Raw genomic sequence first — 11,338 nt, forward strand, 5'->3', positions numbered from 1 at the left:
TTGTGACATCATGAAGGCCGAAACCCTCATCTGAGCAAATATGAGGGAGGTCCAGTTAACGTGTTTGGAGAAAAACGTAGAAGAAAATTCATAAGAAAAAAAATTGCCACTGGGTGGCGCTATCAGTTAGATGAAATGTAAGTTAGTAGATGTCTTTAGAGCTGGACTCTCATCAAATGTGTGAAATTTTGAGAAGATAGGATCATCTCGGTCAAGTTAATGCAGCTTTTATTGTCACGAAAAATCTTCAGACTTTGCGTCACCGTAGCGGCCACGCCCTTTGGCGAAAAGTTACAATATTCGGTGTGGGGCATCATCAACATCTTAAGGCTTTTCTGACCAATTTTCAACTGGATCCCTTCAACGAGCTCGGCACAGTAGCTAAAAACGTAAAGTATGACATTTATTGTAACCACTAGGTGGCGCTATATGTATAACTGAATTTTGTCATATAGATGTTTTCAGGCCGTGACTATTACGTTGCCTGAGAAGTTTGAGATTTTTTGGAGCTTGTACATGGGAGTTATTCAGCATTTGCTCTTTCTGGACAAATGAAATTTTAAAGGCAATATTTGATGCCCCGCCCCCGTCATATAGTATTTCGAAAAGGCAAGACGTTTTGCCCAGCTGTTCTATTAGGTCTTGAGATGATAAATACCAAGTTTGAAGTCAATGGGATGAAAAATGTTTGCATAGGGGGAAAAAGCATGACCACAGTGAATGTGCCAAAATAGGCCAAAATTGGACATTAAAAAATTCATAGCTCACTTCCTGTACATTTTAGCTACATGGTCCCAATAGACTTTTTTGTGTGTCTCGGGGTGCTACACGTGCCTGCCAATTTACGTTGCTCTAGCTCAAACGTGCCGGGCTTGGTTTTTATTTTTCTATGCTAGGGGGCGCTATAGAGTCGCGTTGTTATAACGACTTCATAATATCAAATTTTTCGCCGGACCTGAGGAGTGTGCAAAGTTCGGTGAGTTTTCGTAAATATTTAGGTACCCAAAATCGCGATTGTTTGCGGAGAATAAAGAATAATAATAACTAGAGCTGCGAGCAGCTATAAAGGGCCCTCGCAGCCCGGGCCACGTTGGAGTCCTTGCACGTTGGGGTACTTGCACGTTAGGGTCCTGGCACGTTGGGGTACTGGCATATTGGAAGCAAAATTTCTTTGAAAATGGCATAATAAACGTTTACCTGTAGAATATTTTTTTTGCCAGTGTGTGTCAAGCTCAACGGGTTTTGGTGATTGTTAAGACCTGCAAAAATCAGCGTCCTTTTTTATTTTTAGGCAATGAGTTGCCCTGATTGGTATTTTTTTTGTAAAAGTGTATATATACATCATCGTTCGTTGTACTCATTGCACAATGTTACTTTTATTGTCCAAAGGGGCAATCAAAAATGAATAAAACAAAATGGAAACGTACATACGTTTGGATCGGTGTGAAGCCAGTGAACAATTTGAGTGGTGGAAACTAAAAGAATATTCAGAAATGACTTAGTCATCACACTTAGAATGAGTTTACATTTTTTTGTACAAAATACCGTATGTGGTTTTTTTTTTTTTATATAAGCCTCAAGGGCTAGGTGGCGCTGTATTTATAACTGAATGTTGTCATCGAGATACCTTCAGGCCTTGATTATGAGCATACATGTCAAGTGTGGGATTTTTTTGGGAGCATGTACCGTGGAGTTATTAAGCATATCCTTCATTCACGATATTGCTTTTAATGTCCACAGAGGCTATCAAAAATAAATAAAAATATATATATGTTTGGATAAGTCTGATGCCAGTGAACATTTTGAGTGGTGGAAACTAAAAGAATATTCATAAATGACTTAGTTATCACACTTAGAATGAGTTTACATTTTTTGTACAAAATACCGTATGTGGGGTATTTTTTTTTTTATGCCTCAAGGGCTAGGTGGCGCTGCATATATAACTGAATGTTGTCATAGAGATAGCTTCAGGCCTTGACGATAAACATACATGTCAAGTTTGGGATTTTTTGGAGCATGTACCGGGGAGTTATTAAGCATACCCTTTTTCAGTGCGAAACACAAATTTTGATGCCCCGCCTTCATCATATAGTATTTCGAAAGGTCAAGATTTTTCCCCCTGTCGTTGGCTCATGTCTTGACATGGTCCAGGTCAAGTCTTAACTCAGTCAGATGAAACGTGTAGGAGAAGTGGGCAAAAGTCTGCGCCCTGTGAATGTGCAAAAATTGTCAAAAATGGGACATTCAAAAATTCGTAGCTCACTTCCTGTTCATTTTAGCATATGGGTCCAAGAGACTTTTTTGTAGGTCTTGGGCTCCCTCATACACCTAAAAATATTCGTCGTTCTTGCTTAAACGTACAACCGGGGCTGCTTCGTTAAAAACTTCTAGGGGGCGCTATTGAGTCATTTTTGTAAAAATAGCACAATCAACAATAAAATATTGCTCATTTTACCAGGCCAGATGTGTGTGCCAAGTTTCATGAGTTTCTGTGCATGTTTAGACCCTCAAAACTGGCGTTGTTTTCTTGGCGAACAGCGCTTAGCCACACCCACAGCAATTCGCGAAAACTCACAAACTTCGTGTTGTGACATCATGAAGGCCGAAACCCTCATCTGAGCAAATATGAGGTAGGTCCAGTTAACGTGTTTGGAGAAAAACGTAGAAGAAAATTCGTAATAAAAAAAATTGCCACTAGGTGGCGCTATCAGTTAGATGAAATATAAGTCAGTAGATGTCTTTAGGGCTGGACTCTCATCAAATGTGTGAAATTTTGAGAAGATAGGATCATCTCGGTCAAGTTAATGCAGCTTTTATTTTCACGAAAAATCTTCAGACTTTGCGTCACCGTAGCGGCCACGCCCTTTGGCGAAAAGTTACAATATTCGGTGTGGGGCATGATCAACATCTTAAGGCTTTTCTGACCAATTTTCAAATGGATCCCTTCAACAAGCTCAGCACAGTAGCTAAAAACGTAAAGTATGACATTTATTGTAACCACTAGGTGGCGCTACATGGATAACTGAATTTTATCATATAGATGTTTTCAGGCCGTGACTATTACGTTGCCTGAGAAGTTTGAGATTTTTTGGAGCTTGAACATGGGAGTTATTAAGCATTTGCTCTTTCTGGACAAATGAAATTTTAAAGGCAATATTTGATGCCCCGCCCCCGTCATATAGTATTTCAAAAAGGCAAGATGTTTTGCCCAGTTTTTCTCTCAGGTCTTGAGATGATAAATGCCAAGTTTGAAGTCAATTGGATGAAAAATTTTTGCAAAGGGGGAAAAAGCATGACCACAGTGAATGTGCCAAAATAGGCCAAAATTGGACATAAAAAAATTCATAGCTCACTTCCTGTACATTTTAGCTACATGGTCCCAATAGACTTTTTTGTGCGTCTCGCGGTGCTACACGTGCCTGCCAATTTTTGTTGCTCTAGCTCAAACGTGCCGGGCTTGGTTTTTATTTTTCTACGCTAGGGGGCGCTATCGAGTCGCATTGTTATGACGACTTCATAATATCAAATTTTTCGCCGGGCCTGAGGAGTGTGCAAAGTTTGGTGAGTTTTCGTGAATGTTTAGGTACCCAAAATCGCGATCGTTTGCGGAGAATAAAGAAGAAGAAGAAGAAGAAGAAGAAGAAGAAGAATAATAATAATAATAATTTTTACAAAAACAATAGGGACCTCGCAGCGGTCGCTGCTCGGGCCCTAACTAGAGCTGCGAGCAGCTATAAAGGGCCCTCGCAGCCCGGGCCACGTTGGAGTCCTTGCACGTTGGGGTACTTGCACGTTAGGGTACTGGCACGTTGGGGTACTGGCACGTTGGGGTACTGGCATATTGGAAGCAAAATTTCTTTGAAAATGGCATAATAAACGTTTACATGTAGAATATTTTTTTTGCCAGTGTGTGTCAAGCTCAACGGGTTTTGGTGATTGTTAAGACCTGCAAAAATCAGCGTCCTTTTTTATTTTTAGGCAATGAGTTGCCCTGATTGGTATTTTTTGTAAAAGTCTATATATACATCATCGCTCGTTGTACTCATTGCACAATGTTACTTTTATTGTCCAAAGGGGCAATCAAAAATGAATAAAACAAAATGGAAACGTACATACGTTTGGATCGGTGTGAAGCCAGTGAACAATTTGAGTGGTGGAAACTAAAAGAATATTCATAAATGACTTAGTCATCACACTTAGAATGAGTTTACATTTTTTTGTACAAAATACCGTATGTGTTTTTTTTTTTTTTATATAAGCCTCAAGGGCTAGGTGGCGCTGTATTTATAACTGAATGTTGTCATCGAGATACCTTCAGGCCTTGATTATAAGCATACATGTCAAGTGTGGGATTTTTTTTGGAGCATGTACCGTGGAGTTATTAAGCATATCCTTCATTCACGATATTGCTTTTAATGTCCACAGAGGCTATCAAAAATAAATAAAAATATATATATGTTTGGATAAGTCTGATGCCAGTGAACATATTGAGTGGTGGAAACTAAAAGAATATTCATAAATGACTTAGTTATCACACTTGGAATGAGTTTACATTTTTTGTACAAAATACCGTATGTGGGGTATTTTTTTTTATGCCTCAAGGGCTAGGTGGCGCTGCATATATAACTGAATGTTGTCATAGAGATAGCTTCAGGCCTTGACGATAAACATACATGTCAAGTTTGGGATTTTTTGGAGCATGTACCGGGGAGTTATTAAGCATATCCTTTTTCAGTGCGAAACACAAATTTTGATGCCCCGCCTTCATCATATAGTATTTCGAAAGGTCAAGATTTTTCCCCCTGTCGTTGGCTCAGGTCTTGACATGGTCCAGGTCAAGTCTTAACTCAGTCAGATGAAACGTGTAGGAGAAGTGGGCAAAAGTCTGCCCCCTGTGAATGTGCAAAAATCGTCAAAAATGGGACATTCAAAAATTCGTAGCTCACTTCCTGTTCATTTTAGCATATGGGTCCAAGAGACTTTTTTGTAGGTCTTGGGCTCCCTCATACACCTAAAAATATTCGTCGTTCTTGCTTAAACGTACAACCGGGGCTGCTTCGTTAAAAACTTCTAGGGGGCGCTATTGAGTCATTTTTGTAAAAATAGCACAATCAACAATAAAATATGGCTCATTTTACCAGGCCAGATGTGTGTGCCAAGTTTCATGAGTTTCTGTGCATGTTTAGACCCTCAAAACTGGCGTTGTTTTCTTGGCGAACAGCGCTTAGCCACACCCACAGCAATTCGCGAAAACTCACAAACTTCGTGTTGTGACATCATGAAGGCCGAAACCCTCATCTGAGCAAATATGAGGTAGGTCCAGTTAACGTGTTTGGAGAAAAACGTTGAAGAAAATTCGTAAGAAAAAAAATTGCCACTAGGTGGCGCTATCAGTTAGATGAAATATAAGTCAGTAGATGTCCTTAGGGCTGGACTCTCATCAAATGTGTGAAATTTTGAGAAGATAGGATCATCTCGGTCAAGTTAATGCAGCTTTTATTTTCACGAAAAATCTTCAGACTTTGCGTCACCGTAGCGGCCACGCCCTTTGGCGAAAAGTTACAATATTCGGTGTGGGGCATGATCAACATCTTAAGGCTTTTCTGACCAATTTTCAAATGGATCCCTTCAACAAGCTCAGCACAGTAGCTAAAAACGTAAAGTATGACATTTATTGTAACCACTAGGTGGCGCTATATGTATAACTGAATTTTATCATATAGATGTTTTCAGGCCGTGACTATTACGTTGCCTGAGAAGTTTGAGATTTTTTGGAGCTTGAACATGGGAGTTATTAAGCATTTGCTCTTTCTGGACAAATGAAATTTTAAAGGCAATATTTGATGCCCCGCCCCCGTCATATAGTATTTCAAAAAGGCAAGATGTTTTGCCCAGTTGTTCTCTCAGGTCTTGAGATGATAAATGCCAAGTTTGAAGTCAATTGGATGAAAAATGTTTGCAAAGGGGGAAAAAGCATGACCACAGTGAATGTGCCAAAATAGGCCAAAACTGGACATTAAAAAATTCATAGCTCATTTCCTGTACATTTTAGCTACATGGTCCCAATAGACTTTTTTGTGCGTCTCGGGGTGCTACACGTGCCTGCCAATTTTCGTTGCTCTAGCTCAAACGTGCCGGGCTTGGTTTTTATTTTTCTATGCTAGGGGGCGCTATGGAGTCGCGTTGTTATAACGACTTCATAATATCACATTTTTCGCCGGACCTGAGGAGTGTGCAAAGTTCGGTGAGTTTTCGTGAATATTTAGGTACCCAAAATCGCGATTGTTTGCGGAGAATAAAGAGGAAGAATAATAATAATAATAATAATAATAATAATAATAATAATAATAATTTTTACAAAAACAATAGGGACCTCGCAGCGGTCGCTGCTCGGGCCCTAATAATAATAATAATAATAATAATAATAATAATAACTAGAGCTGCGAGCAGCTATAAAGGGCCCTCGCAGCCCGGGCCACGTTGGGGTACTTGCACGTTGGGGTACTTGCACGTTGGGGTACTGGCACGTTGGGGTACTGGCAAGTTTAGGTACGGCACATTGGAAGCAGAATTTCTTTGAAAATGGCATGATAAACCTTGACATGTGGATTTTTTATTTTTTTGTAAAAATACCGTTAAGTTGGTGTATTTTTTTTTATGCCTCTAGGGCTAGGTGGCGCTGTATATATAATGGAATGTTGTCATAGGGATACCTTCAAGCCTTGACTCTAAACATACATGTCAAGTGTGGGATTTTTTTGGAGCATGTACCGTGGAGTTATTAAGCATATCCTTCATTCACGATATTGCTTTTAATGTCCATAGAGGCTATCAAAAATAAATAAAAAAGTACATGTTTGGATAAGTCTAATGCCAGTGAACATTTTGAGTGGTGGAAAGTAAAAGAATATTCATAAATGACTTAGTTATCGCACTTAGAATGAGTTTACATTTTTTGTACAAAATACCGTATGTGGGGTATTTTTTTGTTTTGCCTCAAGGGCGAGGTGGCGCTGCATATATAACTGAATGTTGTCATAGAGATACCTTCAGGCCTTGACGATAAACATACATGTCAAGTTTGGGATTTTTTGGAGCATGTATCGGGGAGTTATTAAGCATATCCTTTTTCAGTGCGAAACACAAATTTTGATGCCCCGCGCTCATCATATAGTATTTCCAAAAGTCAAGATTTTTCCGTCTGTTGTTGGCTCAGGTCTTGGCATGGTCCAGGTCAAGTCATAAGTCAGTCGGATAAAACATGTAGGAGAAGTGGGCAAAAGTATGCCCCCTGAAAATGTGCAAAAATTGTCAAAAATGGGACATTCAAAAATTCGTACCTCACTTCCTGTTCATTTTAGCATATGGGTCCAAGAGACTTTTTTGTAGGTCTTTGGCTCCCTCATACACGTAAACATTTTCGTAGATCTTGCTTAAACGTAGAATCGGGGCTGCTTCGTTAAAAATTTCTAGGGGGCGCTATTGAGTCATTTTTGTAAAAATAGTACAATCAACAATAAAATATTGTTCATTTTACCAGGCCAGATGTGTGTGCCAAGTTTCATGAGTTTCTGCGCATGTTTAGACCCTCAAAACTGGCGTTGTTTTCTTGGCGAACAGTGCTTAGCCACGCCCACAGCGATTCGCGAAAACTCACAAACTTCGTGTTGTGACATCATGAAGGCCGAAACCCTCATCTGAGCAAATATGAGGTTGGTCCAGTTAACGTGTTTGGAGAAAAATGTACAAGAAAATTCGTAAGAAAAAAAATTGCCACTAGGTGGCGCTATCAGTAAGATGAAATATAAGTTCGTAGATGTCTTAAGGGCTGGACTCTCATCAAATGTGTGAAATTTTGAGAAGATAGGATCATCTCGGTCAAGTTCATGCAGCTTTTATTGTCACGAAAATTTTTTCGGACTTTGCGTCACCGTAGCGGCCACGCCCTTTGGCGAAAAGTTACAATATTCGGTGTGGGGCATGATCAACATCTTAAGGCTTTTCTGACCAATTTTCAACTGGATCCCTTCAACGAGCTCGGCACAGTAGCTAAAAACGTAAAGTATGACATTTATTGTTACCACTAGGTGGCGCTATATGTATAACTGAATTTTATCATATAGATGCTTTCAGGCCGTGACTATTACGTTGCCTGAGAAGTTTGAGATTTTTTGGAGCTTGAACATGGGAGTTATCACACTTAGAATGAGTTGACATTTTTTGTACAAAATACCGTATGTGGGGTATTTTTTTTTCACGCCTGAAGGGCTAGGTGGCGCTGCATATATAACTGAATTTTGTCATAGAGATACCTTCAGGCTTTGACTATAAACATACATGTCAAGTTTGGGATTTTTTGGAGCATGTACCGGGGAGTTATTAAGCATATCCTTTTTCAGTGCGAAACACAAAATTTGATGCCCCGCCCTCATCATATAGTATTTCCAAAAGTCAAGATTTTTCTGCCTGTAGTTGGCTCAGGTCTTGACATGGTCCAGGTCAAGTCTAAAGTCAGTCGGATGAAATGTGTAGGAGAAGTGGGCAAAAGTATGCCCCCTGAAAATGTGCAAAAATCGTCAAAAATGGGACATTCAAAAATTCATAGCTCACTTCCTGTTCATTTTAGCACATGGGTCCAAGAGACTTTTTTGTAGGTCTTGGACTCCCTCATACACCTAAAAATTTTCGTAGATCTTGCTTAAACGTACAATCGGGGCTGCTTCGTTAAAAATTTCTAGGGGGCGCTATTGAGTCATTTTTGTAAAAATAGGACAATACATGATAAAATATTGCTCATTTTGCCAGGCCAGATGTGTGTGCCAAGTTTCATGAGTTTCTGCGCATGTTTAGACCATCAAAACTAGCGTTGTTTTCTTGGCGAACAGTGCTTAGCCACGCCCACAGCGATTCGCGAAAACTCACAAACTTCGTGTTGTGACATCATGAAGGCCGAAACCCCCATCTGAGCAAATATGAGGATGGTCCAGTTAACGTGTTTGGAGAAAAATGTACAAGAAAATTCGTAAGAAAAAAAATTGCCACTAGGTGGCGCTATCAGTTAGATGAAATATAAGTTCGTAGATGTCTTTAGGGCTGGACTCTCATCAAATGTGTGAAATTTTGAGAAGATAGGATCATCTCGGTCAAGTTCATGCAGCTTTTATTGTCACGAAAAATCTTCAGACTTTGCGTCACCGTAGCGGCCACGCCCTTTGGCGAAAAGTTACAATATTCTGTGTGGGGCATCATCAACATCTTAAGGCTTTTCTGACCAATTTTCAACTGGATCCCTTCAACGAGCTCAGCACAGTAGCTAAAAACGTAAAGTATGACATTTATTGTAACCACTAGGTGGCGCTATATGTATAACTGAATTTTTTCATATAGGTGTTTTCAGGCCGTGACTATTACGTTGCCTGAGAAGTTTGAGATTTTTTGGAGCTTGTACATGGGAGTTATTCAGCATTTGCTCTTTCTGGACAAATGAAATTTTAAAGGCAATATTTGATGCCCCGCCCCCGTCATATAGTATTTCGAAAACGCAAGATTTTTTGCCTAGTTTTTCTCTTAAGTCTTGAGATGATAAATGCCAAGTTTAAAGTCAATGGGATGAAAAATGTTTGCATAGGGGGAAAAAGTATGACCACAGTGAATGTGCCAAAATAGGCCAAAATTGGACATTAAAAAATTCATAGCTCACTTCCTGTACATTTTAGAAAATGGCTTCCACTGACTTTTTTGTGCGTCTCGTAGTGCTACACGTGCCTGCCAATTTTCGTAGCTCTAGCTCAAACGGGCCGGGATTGGTTTTTATTTTTCTACGCTAGGTGGCGCTATAGGCAAGGCAAGGCAAGGCAAGGCAAGGCAAGTTTATTTGTATAGCACATTTCATACACAAGGCAACTCAATGTGCTTTACACGAGGAAAGACAACACATAAGCATCAAAAAACAATAGTTAACATTCAGAGGAAAAAAACTAAATAAAAATAGGTTACAAACTAACAATCTTAAAACATTATTCAACAAACTTTAAAAAATTTAACATAAAAAAGTTTAAAATGATAATAAAAAAAAATAAAAAATAAAATAAAAATAAAAATAAAAATAATAATTAAAAAAACACTTAATTAAAGCTGTTTAAAAGTCCCTAATCAAAGGTATAAGAAAAAAGCAAAGTTTTTAACCTCGATTTGAAAGCATTTACACTCGGGGCTGACTTCACTTCTGTTGGTAGCCTATTCCATCTGTGTGCAGCATAATAGCTAAATGCAGCTTCACCATGTTTACTTCGAACTCTGGGTTCCACTAGTTGGCCCAAGTCTGTCGATCTCAGAGCCCTGCTGGGTTTGTACTCAATCAGCATTTCTTGGATATATTCAGGACCCAAACCATTTAGTGATTTATAGACGAGTAGCAGAACTTTAAAATCGATTCTACAGCTGACAGGGAGCCAGTGTAAATCCTTAAGTACTGGAGTAATATGTTCTGATCTTTTTGTTTTGGTCAGAACTCGAGCTGCAGCGTTCTGAATGAGCTGCAATTGTCTTATGTTCTTTTGAGAGAGTCCAGTCAGAAGACCGTTACAGTAATCTAGTCTGCTGGAGATAAAAGCATGGATAAGCTTCTCTTGGTCTGCTTGACGCATGCAGTCCTTTAGTCTGGATATGTTTTTCAGCTGGTAAAAGGCTGTTTTAGTGGTAAATTTAATATTACTGAAGGTCAGATCTGAGTCTATTAATACCCCAAGATTTCGAACTTGGTCTTTAGTTTCTAAAGACAGTGACTCAAGCTGTTTTTTAACAGCAATCCTCTTTTCTTTATTGCCGAAAACAATGAGCTCCGTTTTGTTTTCGTTCAGCTGAAGGAAATTTTGGTTCATCCAGTTGTTAACTTGCTCTAGAGAATGACACAATGCGTTAATAGAACTGCTGTCATTTGGGGACATCGATAAATACAGTTGTGTGTCATCTGCATAACTATGATAGTCAACATCGGTGTTCTGAAGCATTTGACCCAAAGGTAACATATACAGACTGAACAACAGGGGTCCAAGGACTGACCCTTGAGGGACCCCACATGTCATGGCCTTTCGATCAGATTCAAAATTTCCAATGGTCACAAAGTAACTCCTTTCCTCCAAATAGGACCTGAACCATTTAAGGACTGTTCCATTTAACCCCACCCAAGTTTCCAGCCTGTCTAACAGTATATTATGATCAATCGTGTCAAATGCTGCACTGAGGTCCAACAAGACGAGCACTGATACCTTCCCTGCATCAGTGCTCAATCTTATATCATTCAGTACTTTAATCAGAGCTGTTTCTGTACTGTGATGAG

This window comes from Festucalex cinctus, chromosome 16 (assembly GCF_051991245.1).
Source record: "Festucalex cinctus isolate MCC-2025b chromosome 16, RoL_Fcin_1.0, whole genome shotgun sequence".
Taxonomy (NCBI): domain Eukaryota; kingdom Metazoa; phylum Chordata; class Actinopteri; order Syngnathiformes; family Syngnathidae; genus Festucalex; species Festucalex cinctus.